The sequence below is a fragment of the Wolffia australiana genome, chromosome 10 (genome assembly GCF_029677425.1).
Source record: "Wolffia australiana isolate 7733 chromosome 10, ASM2967742v1".
In the NCBI taxonomy this organism is placed as follows: Eukaryota; Viridiplantae; Streptophyta; class Magnoliopsida; order Alismatales; family Araceae; genus Wolffia; species Wolffia australiana.
The window spans coordinates 11,751,242-11,766,469 of NC_135844.1; the positions used below are offsets into that span (position 1 = coordinate 11,751,242).

Consider the following 15,228-nt stretch of genomic DNA (forward strand, 5'->3'; position numbering starts at 1 on the left):
AGACCACATAATTTCCTTCATGAATATCATAGTAGAGTTCTCCTATGGTTTTCTAATGCATTAGTATTAATGAGGACTCTTGATCAGGTTTCAAAATTCTACTATACCCTAGTTCTTATTAGAGTATTAAGCATATGAAGAAACATACATACACATTAACCAAAGATTGAAATGAATAATGAGTGAGTATGTATGCTTCTTTTGTGTCTTCTTCGGTTGGAAGTCTAGCTTCCCAACCCATGGCCTGAAAACTCAACCTAATCATAAAGATGACTGACAAGTTAGCGAAATCAATATCATTGGTCAATTTTAATGATTGACTAGAATGATACATTCACCTAGAGGATCACATGAAAAGTTCTTTCGGATATAAAAATACATCAGAAAGTTTGAAGGGTTTTTGGAAAATAACATGTTATGTATAGATAGGAGAAAGCCCTAATTAAAATTATCCCAGTCCATAGTTTATAAGGTGCCCATCATTTCTATGAGTCCGCTCCTTTAAGTGGCATTCCATTCAACTTGGTTCATGCGGTGTAACAACAATAATGGATAAACAACAAGGCTTATCCGGTTTAAGGATATAGTTGATGTGTCAAGAATCACAAGGATGGATCCTGTTTCTGGACAATTAATCGAATCAATATGACCACTTGGGGAACCAAGAAATATTCGTTCCGCTGTTTGGAAATATGATTTAATCTTCGGTTTCAAATGCCCTTTATTGTTCAACTTTCATTCTACTTTCACGCTTATAGTTGAATGCATATACAGGCTGTAGAACCCAAAAATTTTATCTGAAGTAGGTTCTGCCGAGGTTGAGATGAAAATCGGTGTGAGAATCATCCAAAACAGAATGCAAAGAGATGCCCAGTCACACTATTTTGGCAAATCCGGTTCGGTCCCTTCACATACCTCCAGCATATCCCATTCTGACCCAGAATGAGGTCTGTCAAGAGATTAATAAGGTGGGCCCTAGTGATTGGCGGTGGCAGGCTTCGGTGGCATGCTAGAAAGGATAGTCAGTATTTAATGATACTCTTTGTATGATTTGATGCAGTGAATGAATCTTATAGTCCAATACTGGTCGTAAATCCTTGACAATAATTATTAGACATCATTTTCCCATTAAGAACCATGATTCCAGATGGGGTTGCAAGTATCTTTGTTTTTTGTACGATTTGATGCAACAATTTGATCTTGTAGTGGGTCATTTGAGTTTATCACTATGCGACAATGAGCTTCTGGACAGTAACTATGTGCCATGATTATGAATTGATTATAAAAAAATTTAGGTATTATTTAATACCCCACACAGTGTCAAACACTGTGTATCACTTTTGTTAATTTTAGGTTCGACAGTACTACATGACGTACAACACAAACAATGGTAATACAATGAGCGAAAAGTATTACCATTTTCATTATACATCCCAAGAAATCCCTTTTATACGGGGACTAAACCTGTTTAATCCACACGTAAGTTATTGAGGTATAATTTCATCCCAATCTGAACTATCTTGGTTTATATATCTCAAATTTTGGGATTGGAACCTAGAGTGGTTCAATTTATCATTAATTTTCGTTCATGAAACACCTAAATGTCACTACCTAAAATCCTAGGCTTCAGAATCTTATTCGTAGATTTTATGTGGTGTCTGTTGTCTGACTCAAACTCTTATCCAGAATGAAACAACAGTAAACTCATATGCGGTGCACAATAATTTTGATTATCGACGCCTATCAATTTATGTTTTAGAATTTTAATGTCTAAATTAACTGTGTGGTTATAGCCTGTGATCCCATTTTTCCAGCGATTTCATATTATTGGCTAATCCATATATTTCCTTTTACTTGATTGCCGCTTCTAGCCAGAGTTCTCTGGTGCTCAGATACAATTTGGTTTGCTCCTCTTGTTCCTGAACTTCTCCTGATTATTCATGTTATTCATGTTCATTTTTATGTTGTCTTGTCCATATTTCATTTCTATAAGTCCCTACTCATTATTTTTATTTTTGATTACCATAGTCTCTTCCTTATGTACCTTTTATGAGGTTATCTCCGAACCGTGTTGACGAAGTACCTGTGAAGTCTAAGATTAGTTAGGTTGCATTATTTTGTAGGTTTTCACAGCGCATCCAGAGTAAAGCGTTTACAAGTTCATAATAAATCTCCTTACCCAACTATAATACGCATGACAAAATTAGCCGATTCTTTAAGGATCCAACGTTACAGGGACGGTGTGCTTTCCACAGAATAATCAAATAATCGTAAGGTTGGACAAATTTTGCAGCTGTCAGACGTTCATCCCAATGATTAGTTAGAGGTTTACGTTGAACTTCCTGACCTACTGCCAGTCTCTCGTCAATAATACGCCACCATGCATCAGAAGAGTCACTTAAATACTCAATCATTTCAACAGCCTTAAAACACCAATGAAACATTAAAACCAGTCATCACACTCACACTTCAATTATTTAAAGGAGTACTGTGACTTGGTACGCTTCCAAGTTTGTAATTTGACCGAGGGTAAAGAACTTCCATGCCGTCTATGATGTCGCCGACGTGCGACGGCTACTAATACAGACTCGGAGGGGATTCTTCATGGAGATTACGAGGCCATGTTTCTCTGACAGGTCGACCCCTCCAGAGGTTGCGTCCCATATGAACTCTTGCACGAGATTCCCAATTAAGTACTGAAGATTAAGCAATGCAAGGCTCATTCCGGGGCACATCCTCTGGCCCACTCCAAACGAGATCATCTGGATCTTGTTTCTACCAGTAATATCCACTTTCTCCCCTTCTCCTCCGGCGAGGAACCTCTCCGGACGAAACTCCAGCGGATTCGGCCACATATCCCCGTCAAGGTTCATCTGCGCCACCCCAAAGTTCACGGTTGTACCCTTTGGAAAGGTGTACCCATTCAATGTAACGTCCTCAGATACTGCGTGCGGAAACAGAAGATGCGACGGAGGATGGCGACGCAGCCCCTCAAAGACCACCGCCTTGAGGTAAGGTATGTTTTGGAGATCGTCATCCATTGGTTTCTTCAGGACTTCCTCTACTAGTTTTTCCTGTACAGCAGAGTTCTTGACAAGGTTCGCCATGGTCCACTCCAGCGCATATGTGGTGTTCTCAACGGAAGCCAAAAAGAACTCAGAACAGAGGACAAGAATCTCGTCCTCAGTTAGACTTCTGTTCTCTTCAATGCGGAGGTCAACAAGGCGATCTAAGTAGCAGACGCCTAGATTGTTCTTCCCCAAGAGCCCGGCTTCTTTTTTCTCTAAATGACTTCTAATCAGAGGGAGGAAGGTATCCTTCAGCAGGAGCCAAGATTGGCCCGGGTCATTGTAACTCTCCTTGAAGAGATATGCGTAGAACTTGTCAACCATGGTTAACAAGTTGAGTCGGGAGACGAAACGCAAGAAAGTCCTCACCGTGTCGTCTATTCTTCTCAAGGCTTCCTCGTCCGGCTTCTCGCCAAAGCATATAACGAACGTCAAGAAGATTACCGAGTGTTGAAAGATCTCCCTGACCTGAACAGCGTGACCGGGGGACTCGGATTGGACTCCTCGGAGTCTTCCAATCATGATCTGTACAGACCACTGGAGAGCCCTGGTGTTCTTGGCGATGGGCAGGGTACTCACTCCGGCTAAGTTGCGCCTGAAGACCCGCCACGTGGGGCCATAGCCTGCACTTGCTATGGTGCTACAGCGGCCCAATATTGAGGCAACTGCAAGAGACGGTGGCGGCCTGTCTGCGAAGATGGCGCCATGGCCGATGAGCATCTTGTGGGCGAGATGCCGGTCGGCAACCATAACCATAGCGAAAGAGCCAAGTTTGACAGTCGCGAGGGGCCCGTACTTGGCCCATATGTTCTTGAGATAGAACTCGAACTCGGACACCGTCCTTGAAACCCAGAGCAGATGGGCGATAATGGTAATGGATGACGGCCCTGGCGGTAAACGTTGTCGTTGTCGGAGCATTTGTTGGAGAAAGAAGGCCAGTACGAGGCACGACAGCAATAGCGTTACCGCCCAGGTGTCCATGTAGAAAAAACTCAGACCAATTAGTTCGTGAAAAACCGGTATCCGCGGGAGTGTTCTTATACATGAATGAATCTCCGCATTTATGGGTTTCGTTCCAATCCAATTAAATTATTGATCATTTCGGCATGCAGGGATGCGAGGGTCAGTGGGGTTGGTGCGGTGGTCGGCATAAACATTAACTGAAGATGTGAAACTACGTGCAAGATTATAGAGCAATAATTCGAGTTTAGAGGGCGAGAGGAAGAGACACGCACAGAACAATAGAAGGAAAAAAGAGAGTGATAATTAACTAGTAATTTTACGGTGCGGAAAAAAACATTTCGAAAAGTTTAGAAACAAAGAATGGAGGTTGCTTAAGAATCTTTAAAAATATTTATATTTCTATTACTTTCAAGTTACTGTGGCCGCTGATATCCGACTTCATCATCCTTTCATTACTGTGACCGAGTCTGTTTTGACTTCTTAGATAAAGTGGCATTAAACAATACAATACTTGTACGTCACCCGTTATTTTTATAATGTGAATAAATGGGGCAGTTATTTGTTGCGGTGTATATAGCCACGCGTAGTCAACGCTGAATCCATCAAATCCCCAAGCGGCTTCTTATGAAATTGATGCGTGCAGTTTAAGTACTGCACCTTCAAGAATAAAAAAACTATCTGGGCTGTGAGAACCCCAAACTAACTGTTGTACAGGTGGCCAAAAAAACAATTTATTCACCCAGCAGTTATGGGTAACTCTTGATGCCAAGTCCTAATGCTCGTGATTCCATGTGGATACTGTGACAGAGTCAAAGACTCGGCATGGCGTTCTGCCATCTGTCAAGTCATCAAGGAGCTCAATGTGGACCAACAGGATTTAGTTTTAAGATTAGCTAGGATTCAATATAGGATTACGCCTAGATAGTATCAGATTTAGACAGTCAGGATTACACATACATGGGATCCATCTAGAAGGCCAGAATTACACTTAGAGACAATTCAAACTGTAGGCCTTCATCTTAATATAGCCATTGTGTTTGTTATAACTGCTAAAATTGGGTTGTCGATAACAAATTACTATATGGCGATATGAATACAAAACCATATATATTCGTCAGATTATAGGCTAATGCAAAGATCTTAACTATATCTCTTTCTGTCCCTTCTCTATCTATCATTTCCCTCTTTCCCGTCTTGTTCTTCTTGTTCTTGGAATTCTAGTCATCTTCCCTCGACATACATTTCTTTACAGATATTATCTTCTGTAACTGGGTGGTTTTGAAATTGACGCAGCAAAAATAGCTATCATTTTGGGCTTTGGGAAGGCAAATCTGATTGTTTACCGGATAAGATCCCCTGACGTAGGACGACTACGGAGTGATCGACTAGGGAGTGGACGACGAAGGAATGGACGATTGGGTTGACGGGCCAAACTACGGGTAGAGGGACGACGAGGGATAAAACAGCAACAGAAATCACACGGTCGGATTCGGACTTTAAAACTGATGAAAATCTGGTGGTGCAGCTCCGACCCTTACCGCGACAATGCCTAAGCACCGAAATCAATACCCGAATTCGCGTCGCGAAGAAACACTCGAGAAAGAGAGAGAAGAAGTGGAAATCCAAACCAAATCTAATTCTGACGGTTGTGGAAACTTCTCGAAAAAACACTGGACGGAGAACACTTTCGACACCAAAGAGTTCAGGCGTACCTCGGTACCTTAGTGCGTGAAGACGATGCGAGAAATTCTGATTGTGACGAGGCTGGGCGAATACGGGCATTGAGCGGCCCATTGGACGAGGAAGATTCTGGGCGTTCCGGGCGTTGAACGGCCTTGGTTGAGAGTAGATGTCGTTGTCGCAGAGTCAGGCATAGGCGAATACCCGCACGCACGAAGAGCGCGTAGGGTGCGCGGAGAGCACGGAGCGCGCGGAGTGGGCGGAGTGCGGGGAGCACACCCGGAGCGCGCGTAGCGCACGCGGCTCAAAGCGTTGGATGGCATCGACGACGAACCGTTGGACAGTCTTGACGACGTTGGTGGCCGGCGCGCGCCCTGTGCGGGCGGTCGCGTGCGCAGCGCGGGCAGGCGATCGGCGCGCGGCATGTGCGGGCGACCGCGTGTGCGGCGAGGGCAGGCGGTCAGCGCGCGGCGCGCGTGGCGACGCGCGCGCGCGGGCAGGCAGCGCGCGCGGCGTGCGCGGTTGGCGCGTCGCCGTGCGGGCAGGTGGACGGCCCGCGGCAGGCGGTCAGCGCACGGCGCGTGCGCGTGGCCGCGTGCACGGCGAGGGTGGAGACGTGCTTGACGATGGTTGCGGCGTGTTGACTTCGGTGGTGACTTCAGTTGACCGTGGCGTGTTGACTTCGATTGACTTCGTCGTTGGGTCCATAGCAGGCGTGTTGACTTTAGTTGACCGTGGCAACGCTTCCAATGGTGATGTGTTGGCGTCCGATGGTGACGCTTTGGCGTCTTCGCCATCATCCCCTACTCGTTCAGTCCACATAGGTCCGCCTTCAGCTTGCGCCACCTGACAATGCCTACGGCTCCGCCTCTGGCTTCCCTTTTGATATAATTGTTCCTTTAGTAGTTCATCTTATTTGTCTCCATTTCTGACAGATCTCACCCCTTAGAGTTCTCTGACGTAAACACGGATTGAAGATACCCTCGCAAAGATAATGATTTAGAGAAACTCAAACAATGAACTAAGAATAGATGTCCTTTTGTTTCTACCTAAATGAAGGCTAATATCTTAATTCTTACTTTCTCTGTTTTTTATCTCATCATCTTCAATATAGGATTCTCTGTTTATCTCTCGACAAGTGGCTATCCTATAGCAGTTATCGTCACCGCCTAGGCAGAGGAATTGATAGGGAAGACGAGAAGATAATACTACTGAACTGCAACAAGTAATAATACTGATATGTAATGGGGGGGGGAAGACGAGAAGATACTTGATTGTCGTTAGTCCACGGCGAAGTGATCCGGTTCGGAGATCGGGCCGACGCTGGGCTTTGAGGACGGTGTGGCGGAATTGAGTGGGATGGCCTGAGGCGTGCAACGACAGAGGGCCTGGATCGGGATGGAGGGTCCGGGTTCACGCGGTGGTGCTAGCGGGTGAGGGAGCGATCGTGGGCGCAAGGGAGCGCACAGCAGTGATCGCAGATATGCAAGCGCGCAGGGGCACAGACGTGCGCTGTGCGCGCGGGCCACGCGCGGGCCTAGGTGCGTAGAACTGCGCGCGCGCAGCCTGAGCACGGGGAACTGCGCGCACGCAGTCGCGACGGTGCGGGCGCGGACATGCGGGCACGAGGGCCTGGGCGCATGGAGGGCAACGCGCGGGCGCGGCACTAGGGTGCACCAACACACGGGAAGCGGAGCCACCGGCACGCGTACGCGCGTGGGCTTGGGCGCACGGGGAGCGAGCTCGGAGATGTGGGCACACGGAAGTGCTCAAGCGCACGGCCGTGGAGCGTGTGCGTCGGTGATGGCGATGTAACGATGGCGACGGCATGACGGCGGCGGGGGTAGGGGTGGCGGCGGCAAACGTGAGGGTTGCGGACAACCAAGAAACAGGGTTTCTTGATTGCTAACCGATCAAGAACCCCTATCAAAGGAGGGCAGTCTTGATTCTTGGATGATCATGTTTGTGTGAGCGGTTGACCCAAGGGGTGGCATTGCTGATGGCGGCGACAGGCATCAACCAATCGTCGGAGTGATCTCGACGAGGAAACGATGACGTCAGTAGCCCCAAGAGCTACAGATCTTGATTCTTCAGGAGACGTCCCGGAGTGATTTCGACGGGTGAATGATGATGACTCACGGAGTGATCTCGATGTGAAAATGTGTGGCGGAGGCTCACAGAGTGATCTCGACGTGAGGATGGGACCGACCACGTTCCTACTAACTCTGGCCTCTATCTATCTCTATCTCTCTAGACACTAAGGTAGAAAGAAAACACGATTTCAATTTCAACAAAAGCCTTACACACTTGGGCATGCTATCCCCTTATATAGGGAGGATTGGTGCCAAGTGACGCTGTTTGGAGGAGGAAACATCGCGAGACGTGGTTCGTCCTCTATTCAACGATTAAAAAGGAAATGAAAAACAACATGGACGATGCCCAAACACCGACCCAGTCCGTAAGGTTCATAAACAAAAATACAATCAAGCAAATAAAATGCGAAATGAGATAGTACCTAAGCGGGTTACTTGAACCCCGGATGGCGAGCATCGGCGCGAGCAGCCCGGTGTGGTTGGACTCGTCCCATCCTGACATCATCTGGATGGTCCCCCATCAATCAGGCTGGGACAGATCACACTTGATAAGCCTTCACATGCCCCGTGGGCTTACACACAGACAAGTCATGTGCAAAAACATCTAGTGAATTAGAAGCCCGAGCCCAAGCCCACCATATCACAATCCTTAAAACCAATGATATAATCTTGGTTGTCCATATTCCTCCGAAATATCAAACGGTCAAGATCGTCTTCTAAGTCTATTTTATGTTCTTCTATTTTCAGGCGACAACTCAGTGCGTAGCACCAACGAAGACAAATTAGGCGCAGGCACATAGACAGCCGAGGCTGACGTGGCGAAGCTGACTATGTAGGGTCCTCCAGAGTGAAAGAGGGTCCACGTTTATGATTTAATCGTAGCCATTCATCTCTCTTACAAACAAACTGAGGGTCGAGAATATTCTCGACCATCTTCTTCTTCTCGCCACGGTTTCCATCGTGGAGTCTTCGTCCTGGTGGCGAGAAGGCGGATTTCTGCCGATTCATCACTGGAATTGTCCCATACAACCCCGGAAGGCCATTGGACGGTTCCTGACCTAAAAAAATGCTGTCAATCGCTAGAAAATGATATTTTGCCACCGAAATTCTAAATTGACTTTTTGAAAAAAAGCGACGGGGGAGAAGGTCCTTTGTATTCGTCTCTTTTGTTTTGGATATCTCGGTCAACGGTGGCGACAGAGCCGTGATCTGAAGGGGAATTAGTGAGGGAGAGGAGTGGAAGATGGAGAAGATGAGAATATTTACTTGAAGGATGATGCGACCGGAACAAGATTTGGAGCTGTTCTTGATCTCGAGCTGGTGCAGAATTCTGTAAGTAGTTGAATTTTATAATTAGTAGTATTAGTAGAATATGAATCAAGGATTGCGGAATCATCCTCAGTCCATCTCCTCAAAATTGAAATAAGTAGATTTCGAGCAAAAGCCAAAGATCAAAAGTCCATTCAGTCATTTTGACAAACATCTTTGTGCAACTCCTAATATTGATTTGTCAAGAATCATTTTAAATATTTTTAAGCAAATTAAAAAAATATGTAATAAAATCTAGGAATACATAATTACTATTCTCTATAGATATTGAGATAAAATACCAAAAAAATCACTCTTGTTCCTTATAAACCTACATATAAATCCATTTTATTCATTCAGGCATTCTATCAAAACATTTCCTCCATGCATTGACTCTCAAAATTCTCCTGCAATACAACTTCTGAAAATTCTCCAAAAACAAATCCTAAAATCACTAATATGTAATAAAATCTAGGAATACATAATTACTATTCTCTATAGATATTGAGATAAAATACCAAAAAAAGCACTCTTGTTCCTTATAAACCTACATATAAATCCATTTTATTCATTCAGGCATTCTATCAAAACATTTCCTCCATGCATTGACTCTCAAAATTCTCCTGCAATACAACTTCTGAAAATTCTCCAAAAACAAATCCTAAAATCACTAATATACCTCAGCTACATATACATAAAATTTTATATCTAAATAAAATTGCTAGTTGGAGCATCCTTTATAAAATCCCTTATAAAATCTTTTCCTTTTTTCTCCTATATTAAAAATTACAAGAAACACCTAGTGGTGTTTGTTTGTCACTATTGTGGAGATTTTAAGTCAAATTCATCAAAGCTCTCTTAGTTTTTGCCAAAAAAATCATAAACATTTCCCTATATACTGGTTTAATATTAATGATCACATGCAATTACTTTTTCATATTCGCATTATAAAATCCCTTATTAGTATTAATGATCACATACAATTCCTCATTACTATTAATGATCAGATGCTATCTGACCTGAAAATGGATGATGGATGAAGGCGAATGCGCTTGCACTCTTCAATTTGAGTTTGGCCCACAACACACATAGGAAAAACACCTGGATCGCTCCTTAGTTGAATCACTTGCAAATTGCATTAACTTAGAGTTTTCGGAATAGAGCACTTGAGAAAGGGGCGTCTAATTTAAGTTACGGTAAGTTATTGATATTCATTAACTTTTTTGTATTGAATATCTACTTCAGATGTAGTGACTTGGATATTAATAAATTTTAATGTTACTATTGAGTAATAAAATGTACATAAGTTGGATAAATATAGACTCAGATAAACCATGATCGGGTAAGTGGGCTTTTAAACATTGAGGAACATATATACACAACAGTATTACAATGTATCATAGGCAAAATTTTCTCCTTCCTTATAATTATTTAAAATAACATCGGAAGACACAACTTTTATGTACATACCACTTAAATTTAAAAGATGTTGTGGATAAATTCATATTCAGTAATTTTTAAACTCATAGGACGTGGGGCAAAACAAATTAACTTCATTTTTAATGTTTGGTTAAGTGCCAACCGAAGAGTTATGAATGTTGTACAAATTCATGGATTGTTAGTTATGATTTTGAATTTTACTTAAACAAAAATGGTTAAATATTATTTTACCTTCCAAAGTTTAAAATAAATATAAATTAATGATAAATCTTGAGTGGATGTTAAATATCAGTCCACAACATTTCAATGTTTAAGAATCTCACTAAATACATGTATATTAACTTTCCCTTTTGATGACGCACAAGCTTTAAGCATTTAGTACATGCAATGATGAGAAGTTTAACACAAAAATTTTGAATCAAATTATGCTTCTTCTGTAATCTTTGACCATCAAAATATGCCCTTCGTCATATAATTTCTTTTTCCCACTCCACTGTCAACGGTTTGTACTTACTTGGTCATCACCTACATTGCCAAAGACAACAAATAAAATACAATGCTTATGTAAAATATGCATTATACGATCGTCGATGTATGGGATGTGTACCTCAACACGATGAAACTACCCCATTTTTTGCCATCCTCACCATCCAAATCCAGCTCCACATCATTGTGCAATTGTTTGTTGTCCGCACGCAGCCAACACTTCATTGTGATGAGTGTTTCAATGCTTATCGTTGATAAATGTGCTCTCTTGTATGTGACAAAAGCATGGCCCGTAGAGAACATGCATTCAATAGGACCGCTTGTTGCACATACGGACAATAGCTCCCTTGTAATGGAGGCGATCAAGGGGAAGCGTTTTGCCCTTGTGATGGCCCACCAAGATAGTGGAGTGAACACTCCCTCATTATGCACAACCTATGTCAGATATTGGTTAAACTTGTCCAGTGCCGACCTCGGTGACACAGGTGCTGGTTGAACTTTTCGCATAGTGCTGTGTACCCAAGAGTCCAACTCTCCACCGTTTGGGTGCTTTGTTTCAAAGTGCCCAGCCATTGCATGTCCCAACGAGTCACATGGTAAGAGAGATAGTACATAGGAGATGGTTGCCTCTCTGACCCCCTCACGGAGCATGGACCCTTTTTCGCCAAAATTCTTTCACCAACTCCCACTCATCCTTTGACATCTTCGTCAACTTCCATTTTCTGCCAAAATTCTTTGACACTTCATCAATCACATAATGTTTCTTCATGACAGCGGATAACATAACATATGTGCTCTTCCAACGGGGCGGACAGTTCAAAACGACCATGTTGTAATGTTCAACCTAAGGGTCATCTTCAAATGCTTTTGCATACTTCCCTCGCTATTTAATAAAGCTCTGAATGCCGCGACTAGCATCCACATCTTTGTTACCGCATCACCCAAATATAACAGACGGCATGTTTTGTCATTATCGTTGGCCGTTGAGTATATATCTCCATGCAAGTTGTCCTCGTCTCTGTCATGATGTCTGCTGTCCTGATCACCTTCATTGGGCTGTACTACTTAGGTCGAAGGAATGCCAACGTTTTTAATTGCTGCTTGGACAAAAATGTTTAATATGTGTGCAACACATGGGACGTGTCTTATGGCACTAAATGTTGGGTTGACACTCTTTATCTTGTTTCCAGTCACTAACAACATCCTCTTATTCATGGAGGCGTTATCAGTAGTCACAGTGTAAACCTGCATAAAAACATGTCACATATAAAATCACATGTTTAATTTCAAAGATAATTTGGTGTGCAATGATGACCATTGGTTGCATGCAGAATTCTTCCAGGACATGGAGAACAATGGACGCCATGGTGTCCCCATCATGCAAGCCGACGATCTCTAGAATTGGAAGTACTCACTCTCTGATGTAATACGATGAGCGTGCCAGGATCGGACGGCTCGTATTACGTCATAGGATAAAATGAGTGGATTCGTAAGTATTTTTGAATGAATGCCGGAAAAGAAATCACCTTTAACGAGCAAGAGATGGACAACCACGACTAGGAAGGGAAGTTAACGTCAATCAATAAACGAGATATTGATCTGATTAAACTCCAAATGACCCTTGAGACAAACTAATGCATCTAAGGAGTGAGGGGCGTTTGACGGCCCAAAGGAGTTTGACGCTTAGGTCAACGACTAAGCCTTTACCACAAGAAGAAAACCTATCACTCAACAAGGTGGCTATCCTAAACAAATCACGGAGATCCGGGCAGAGGACGAGATAGCGGGGGACGGTACTGCAAGACGTAATAATACTGGATTTAATGGAGGGGAGACGAATAGGTACCTGATTTGACGGAAGTCCACGGCGGGAGACGTTGCGTAGATGGCCGATGGACGAAGGTGACCAGGCTGAGGCGGGCAGGGGCAGCGATTGAACGCGCCCGGGTGAGGGGCTTGCGCGCCGCTTGAGCTGGGCGGACAAAAGAGACAACCAGGTGGAGGCGTGATCCCCCGTACATTGGACGGGTGCACAGGCGCGTGCGGACACGAGGGGCATGCACTCACCGGGTTGGAGGGGCACGTGCACGCGGATGCACCGGCGCGGATCTACGGCTACGAGCGCGAGGGCACACATGAGCGCGGGCATTCGCAAGCGCGGGCGTGCGCTCGACGCTAAGGGTGAAGGGCATCTGAACAGCGCAGTCGCTGGTCGGCGGGCGTAGTCACGCGACCGCGCGTGGGCGCGGGCCGGGTGCAAGGTGTCGGAGCACATGCGGGTGCTAAGGTCTGGCGGGTAGGGCAGCGGGGAAGCAGGCCGGCGGGCGCGCTGTCGACTGACGACAATGGAGGGGTGGGTGCGGGCAGTTGCTGGCGCACGGTGGTGGACAGGCGTGTGGCGGACGGAGGAGGGCGGCGGGGTCGATGAAGGAGCGGAAGGGACGGCAGCCTCCAAGAAGAGCCTTCTTGATGACCAACCGCCCAAGAATGGCAAAGAGAGTTGGCAAATTCGTAATCGGAGAGATGGTTCTTGATAGCGGGGTGAGGAAATCTTGGAGGAAGACGTCGACGGCACGGACTCGGAGTGGTCTCGACGAGGACGGCTGGCGACGATACCCCCAATGCGGATGCTTCTTGGACCTCAAGATACCCTTGGAGTAATCTCGATGAAGGAGTCTTTATGCTTCGAGAAATGACGGGCTTGAATCTTTAGGTGTCTTCGGAGTGATCTCGATGTAGACGATTGAACGCGTTCCCACTGAGTGGTCTCGATGTGGGGGACGCGGGCTCTACTCCACGGAGTGGTCTTGACGTGGGCGAGGGCAGCCAATCCTCTCTACACTCTAGCTACGATAAGGTGGAGACAAGAGTTGGAAATTTCCTTCAACAAAGGACTCAACCTTTCACTTGGGCATGCCATCCCATTATATAATGAGGATAGGTGCCAAGTGAGGACGTGGGGAGGACAAACTGTCGCGAGACGTGGTTCGGCCTCTCTTAAACGGTTACAATTGAAAGTTAAAAAAACATGACAAGGACGAGGCCCAACACCGGCCCAGTCCATGAAATCCAAGAACAAAATTAAAGAAAAAATAAAACAAATAAAAGGAAGATAAGATGCTTACGCAGAGTACTTAAACTCCGGGTCGCGAGCATCGACGCGAGCAGCTCGGCGTGGCTGGAATCGTCCCGGCCTTGTGTCTGCTGGATGGTCCTCCATCACTCTCTCTGCACCCATTTCTCATCCACCTTATGAATGGTGATGCCTAGAAGACGAGTACCGTTCTTTACAATCCATGCATCTATAGTGAGGGATGCTCGGTCGACGCTCTCCCACAGCTTCTTCAATTTTTCCTCCATGTGGCCATGCATTTGGATTGTCCACTACTTCATGACCTTCGCACTTGGGGTCCAAGTTCAACTGTGTTGCGTAGCGCCACAACTCCTTGAATGCGGCATTTCGAACGATTCTCCATAAGGAATATGTCAAGCATATGAAACATACAATTACATTCTTCATCTCATCAAGGTTATGCCCTTTTATAGGTCCTCATCGGCTTGTCCCTCCCAATTGTCGATCACCTATGGCCTTCGTTATAAGTAGCTGATTCTAGTCGACTACCACCATGCCCTTTAGCTCCGCATGACGAGCAGCATGACAATATTGTAAATGTCCCCAAAATACATCAGTACTCTTTTCAACTTGTCACTTGATCGCTTTTCTCCTTCTGTGCGGGTTCTTCTTATGACATTGTAAGCATGCATAGTACCCATCACGAATGTGTTCCAAGTGTTAAAAAGTCTTGCAGGCAAAGTTAATCAAGGAAGGTTAGATGATGGTGAACAGAAATAAAACTATTTTTTAAATAGAGTTGAGTGATGTTATCAGTCTTTGATATGTAAGGTCTCAAAGTATGCGGAAATTTTTGCACAGTGGCTTGTGTACTTATTGTGAGGATAAGCCTGCGTTTTTGGACTCATGATCTAGGATCGAGTCCTCAACCCTGAAACACCACACACATCCTGGCACTAACACCAGACTCTAATATTTAAATACAAGACCCTTTTGTGTTATTGTTCATCCTGCACAATGGGGGTGGGTGAGGGCAAGGCCGCAAGCGATCTGGGTGCGCATGGCTGCCAAGAGGGAGGCACTTGCTGGCGGTACGGGGGTGGGGATCATGTAATAA

The 15,228-nt window shown here is 44.9% G+C and overlaps 1 pseudogene; it reads right to left on the minus strand.

Moving 5' to 3' along the window:
* Nucleotides 1–2,301: 2,301 nt before the first annotated feature.
* On the minus strand, nucleotides 2,302–4,146 carry LOC144708661 (cytochrome P450 89A2 pseudogene; annotated as a pseudogene).
* Nucleotides 4,147–15,228: the final 11,082 nt, after the last annotated feature.